The sequence below is a fragment of the Elgaria multicarinata genome, chromosome 3, assembly GCF_023053635.1.
Source record: "Elgaria multicarinata webbii isolate HBS135686 ecotype San Diego chromosome 3, rElgMul1.1.pri, whole genome shotgun sequence".
NCBI classification, from domain to species: domain Eukaryota; kingdom Metazoa; phylum Chordata; class Lepidosauria; order Squamata; family Anguidae; genus Elgaria; species Elgaria multicarinata.
Genome location: NC_086173.1, coordinates 12,433,310 through 12,439,309, shown reverse-complemented (window position 1 = coordinate 12,439,309; position 6,000 = coordinate 12,433,310).

The window sequence follows — 6,000 nt, the reverse complement described above, 5'->3', positions numbered from 1 at the left end:
ACCCATGTATGCCAACCTGAATTCCTTAGAGGAAGGATGGGATATCAATGAACTAAACATTCCCCCTCCCCACACTCGAATCCCTCTTTAGTTTTGGCATGGAAGACCCATCTTTTAGACACCAGATGAAGACCTTTTTATTTTCTCAGCATTTTAACAGTCTATCAAATTAATGTTAACTTTGCTGTTTTAAATCTGTATTAATTTCTGCATTGCTGCTTGATTTTATCCTGACTGTGTTTTTATATTGTATTTTATATTATGCTTTTATACTGTTTGTTTTATATTTTGAATGGTTCCTATGGTTTAAATTTTTGTTAACCGCCCAGAGAGCTTCAGCTGTTGGATGGTATAAAAATGAAATAAATATGCGAGAATTTTGTGTATACAAGGACAAAATAGGGTGGGATGTGTGGTGGTATTGCAACAACCACATCAGTTGAGAGACAGTGACTAGTGCAGGGTCACACAATGAGCTTTATGTCTGAGTGGGGACTTGACCATGTTTCTCAGACCAACCCTAGTCCAACTCTTTAACCCAGGCACAAGGTTACCTACCCCTGCTCTAACCACTATACCACACTGACAAATGTTTAGGCTGACCATATGAAAGGACAGGGCTGCTGTATCTTTAACAGTTGTATTGAAAAGGGAATTTCAGCGGGTGTCATTTTTATGCATGCAGCACCTGGTGAAATGCCTGCTTCATCACAACAGTTAAAGCTGCAGGCGCTATACTAGAGTGACCAGATAAAAAAGAGGGCAGGACTTAAATGTGGCCTACTTGTTTTATACTATTCTAGTTGCTCAGCGCGGAAATTGTCTTGTAATAAGCATAGCGTTTTACTACACGAGGCATGTAGCATGTGCTCATTCTTTAGTCACAGTTGTTAGATGATGTCATGACCCTCCAGTTTTGCTTCTCTGTCTAAACAGCACTTTCTGCAGTATTTTTTAGAGCAGGAAAAGTGTGGTATCTCATTGTAAAAAGTGAAAGAAAACACTTTTATTTGTGTCTTTGCGCTGTTCCACTATACTACATCACCATCTAGACATTTCACTTCTGTTTTTAAACAGCACCTTGACATCTAGCAGGGGAAATGCTGTATTTTTTTAAAGGTAAAGCTAAAGAAATCACTATTCCGCCTGTGTAATTGTGCTGTTCTGCTATAGCACAGCCCCACCTAAAAGTTATGTAGCAGGAAACGAAATGATGTTTGTGCAGTGTGTTCAGATCTCAATTCTGTAATAAAACTGAAAGTAGATACAATGGCTTAACAGCCTCCTATAGGAAAGTACTTAAGCAACAGTGGGTGTATCAACTTTTCCACAATGCACACCCAAGATCACTTTAACACAGTTCACAATGAACCACCTAGTTCTGAGAGAAAAGTCTCCGGTTTTAACTGCTGCGCCTGAGAGCAAAAAAAACCTAGTTGTCTGCAAGAAGCATTCTTCCAGACATTTAGTTTTCAATGTGCAAGAATTTATTTATTTAATTTAAGTGGTTGTAGTTTAATAGTCTGGTTTGTTTTGGTCTTGCGGGGCCATAGCTCAGTGTGGTAGAACCCCTGCTTTACAAGCAGAAAGGCCCAGGTTCAATCCCAGGTTTCTCCCAGTATGGTGAGGAAAGAATCCCCCTGAAACGCTGGAGAGCTACTGCAAGTCCCTATCAACCAATGGTCTGACTCAGTATAAGGCAGTTTCCTATGTTCCTAACCCATCGAAGGGCTTGGCCTCCAAGTTTGGAATCAGGAACAATATTCCCCACGCTGTAATATGTGAGCCGTTGTCAGCAGGCTTGCAAAAGTGGCTGAATGGCGCAGGATGAATCATTTGCAGCTAACATTCTCAAGAAGTGATTCCAGGATTTTTAAAGATGTAACAAACCGGATAACTGCTTCATTACACTACTGTGTTCTTTGGGCTTCCTCCAGCATCTGGCTTGTTTGGGATTGCTAGCTAGCTGCTGGACACTTGCAATGTCTCGGTTCTTTTCTTGGAATTTTTTGGTGGCAGAAAGTGCAGCTTCGGCCCCTTCGTCAAGTGTCCCGTGGTAACCCCACCCCATCTGGACAGGTATGTAGCCAAGGCATCTGTCCATAAAAAGCTATGTGAGAAAAGGATTTGCAGTCAATCCCACTAGAACATCTGGAGTTGCATCAGAAAAAGGCTGTGACCCAAGCACTCCGTGCGCCGACGCAGAGTACGTCCACAGATATGCCCTTATTCAGTTCCTGGGCAGGACACAAGATTGTTAACAGTTTCCTTGCTAGAACAAGCTGAAGGCTTACATCTAATCCAGCACCCAGACTTTCACAGAGATCAGCCAGATGTGTTAAAAAGCTCACAAGTGCTGACAGCTGAACCCTGCTGTTTGTTTCCAGCTACCGCATTAGCATGGAAAGAGAGAAACTGCAATCTTGCAGCCCGGTCCTTTGTATGTTTACTTAAAAAGTGCTACTCAGTTTTAAATACTGTTTTATCAGTGCAAGCCCATGCATGTCTACTGAGAAGTAAGCCCCACTGAGTTCAATAGGACTTACTCCCATGGAAGCATGAATCAGATTGCAGCTAGTATGTTGTTCCTCTTTCCTTCTTGGTCGTTTAATCATTATTGCTATTGATTCTTTTACTGTATGATTTGTACTGCTTCATTCAATTGGCACTCAATGAATTAAATAACATATTAATAAGAATAGTTTGGTGGGGCTTACTCCTGCTGAGGATTGGCGACTCAGAAGTCCCACTGAGCCAGCCTTCCTCAACCTGGGGCGCTCCAGATGTGTTGGACTACAACTCCCAGAATGCCCCAGCCAGTGCTGGCTGGGGCATTCTGGGAGTTGTGGTCCAACACATCTGGAGCGCCCCAGGTTGAGAAAGGCTGCACTGAGCCCTCTTTTGAAAACAGCCTTGTTTGCAGAGGCCTGGGCCTAATTTACACCAAGCAGGATATAGCACTATGAAAGCAGTATGAGTCAACGGGCCCCGGCAGTTGTCGGTGCACTTCAATACCACTATAAAGCAGTAGTGTGGCTCCTGCCTTTTATATGCCGCTTTCATAGTGCAATGTCCTGCTTGGTGTAGATTAGGCCCTGCTAATCAGGCAGGTGGGAAACGGTTTTTTCCTGTGTTGCTCCCAAACTGTGGAATGCACTCCCTGTGGAGTTGCAACCGGTTTCCACGCTCTCTGTATTCAGGATGGGGTTAAGACACAAATTTTTAACTTGGCTTTTTAAATCATTTGGAGAGGGGGAAACCCCACATTTTACTATGTTTATTTGAAACTATTGGTTTTACGTTCTAAACTTTTTGGAAACCACCTTGATTGGTCCCAGAAAGACAGTATAGAAATAAAGCAACAAATAAATAATAATCCTGTTTACTCAGAAGTATTTATTTATTTATTTATTACATTTTTATACTGCCCAATAGCCGAAGCTCTCTGGGTAGTATGACCCATTGACTTCGGTGAGACTTCCTCCCCAGTGTGTATTTAAAATTATAGTCCAAGTTTAAATGTTTCTAAACAAAACAATCATTTTAAGCATTTCAGACATGAAGTGGCTGTAGTGCTCTCCACAGAGCCGATGAGGTGGTGGCAAAAGTAAGGCCGGGTGGCTGTTCTAGAGAGCCCTGACAGCTGCTCTCTTGCTGGAGCAAATGCCACAGCAAGAGAGCAGCTGGCAGGACTCTCCTCTCTCAGCCGCTAGGCCTCTGCTTGAGCAGCTTCAACGGCCCTCTCACGGTCAGGCAAGCTGAACACAGGGCATCTGTGTGCAGTGTTTAATAAATAAATGACTAAAAATAATATCCTTTACGATCGAGTATTCAATAAGGGCCTTGCTAGACGAGGCTTTAGCCCGGTGCGAGGCCCGGGCTCATCCCTGTGCGTCCTGATGATGCACAGGGTATCCCGGGCTCAGGCAGGGGTCAACCCTCCCTGGGCCCGGGGTAACTGGCACCTCTTTTAGCCCGTTTTAAGACATGCATGGGCATGTAGCCAGGTCCGCCGCTTTTTCCAGCTACCGCATTTACTCCTGAGTAGCCAGGAAAAGCGGCGGACCGGCCACAGTGCTCCACAGGAGTGCTGTGGCCATCAGGCGTAGGGTGTGGACATGGGGGGGGCGGGAATCGCGACCTACGGGACATGAGGGGCGGGAATCGCGACCTACGGGAGATCAGGGGGCGGGAAATTGAGGGCTACGGGAGATCGGGGGTGGGAAACGGAGGGCTACGGAAGATCGGGGTCAGGAAACGGAGGCCAGGGGAGATCGCGGGGGGGGGATCGGGGGAAGGGGGAGCAGGGAACCCGATTTTAAAAAAAATAAATCCCTACCTTTAGTGCTGGTGCGCTCCTGCACATGCGGCCCCTTTAACTGCAACAGAAAATGGCGGACGCAACAGGGCTTTCCTAGATCCCGTCGCATCTGATGTGTAGACGGGGCCAACAGGCCACGCTACTTCTAGCGCAGCCTGACTCCTCTACAGGCCCGGATTCCAAAGTAGGTCTAGCAAAGCCCTAAATGTTCGCCTTTAAAAAATAACAATCTCTGGGTGCACACCCTAATGAAATGTGCTGCGCCCGCCTATGTGTTACACACAGATGCATCTAACATTAGGGTGACCATATTTGGGAAACCAAAAAAGAGGACACCTAGTGTGTGTGTGGGGAAGCAGCTTTCTGAGTCCTGCAGAAAGTACGTTATTCCCCCGCCACTTTAAAGAACCCGATTGGAGTGGAGGAGGGGAAAGGATTTCATTCTGCACCACCACCATCCACTCCAATTGGGGCCTTTTCTATAATGTCCACGAATGACCCACTTTCCCCTTTAAGACCTCAATTGGAGCTCGGGGTGGGGGAATGATGTGCCTCAAGAAAGCATGTCATTCCCTTCTGCCATGCTAATGGCAGCCTTAAAGGGGAAGGTGTGTCATTCCAGGACATTATTGAAAATTATAGAAAATCCCCCCGACACTATGGAAAGAACAAAAACCAGGACAAATCCGGGGAAATCCTGACAGTTGGTCACCCTATCTAACATCACATATAACACCCACCCACACCCCACCCTTTTTATATAAGGAAAGCTGCTTAATGCAACATAATGAAGATCAGAGAAGCTGGGGGGACGGGAGAGCTTAGCCATTTCCCTCATCCAAAGGAACCCTCTGGAAATGGCCTTCCCCATGTCGTTTTGTTAAAAAGGGGGTGTTGGGAGTAACCTTACATGTGCCTAGGTGTGACAATCCACTTTGGCCCAAGGCACCATGCGGTGCACAGCCTCACGGTTAGCACACTGCTGTGGGCGAGTTGTATGTTTGAACTGTTGGCACCATATTATAGAACAACTCTGTTTTCCTCATTTATCTTCAGCGGAAAGGACACACAGCTGCTATTTTTAAATCAGTGCACAGCTGTTGAGAGTAATATGCACATTATCACGTTAAAAACCGACACTACAGCGAATGGACGGCTACGTCATGTGTCCTGAAACGTGAATATGCGCATTTAGGTCGGGGTAAACAAGCTGTATAGACAACCCCTAAGTTAGCCTAATTAGTTAACCTAATTAAGCTTAGAGAAAAGCTGCTACCATTCTCACTTCCTTCAGGTGTGAAGAGATATTCATTTGCTGAATAAAGCTTTGTGGATTACACGGTAGACCTCTTTATTGTCTCGCATAAAGGGCTTGTAATCACAGCACAGACTGACAATCAAATGGTCTGACTATAAGGTAGCTTCATATGCAACTGGGTGTGGGGTGGGTGGGCATGGTTGAATGCTCCTCTTTACAAACATCAAAAATATAATTCCCCGCAGATAGAAAACTAGGCATCAGGCGAAAGGGCCTCAGTTCTCTCCCTGACATACTCACTTCTTAGATACACAAATGTCCCCTATGCCTTATGGGGCGCATTCCATTCCATGAGTCCCCAGCTAAAGTCTGAGAAATGGGTCAAATCCAGGCACCAGGTTCCTACCTCCGCTGCTGTTTA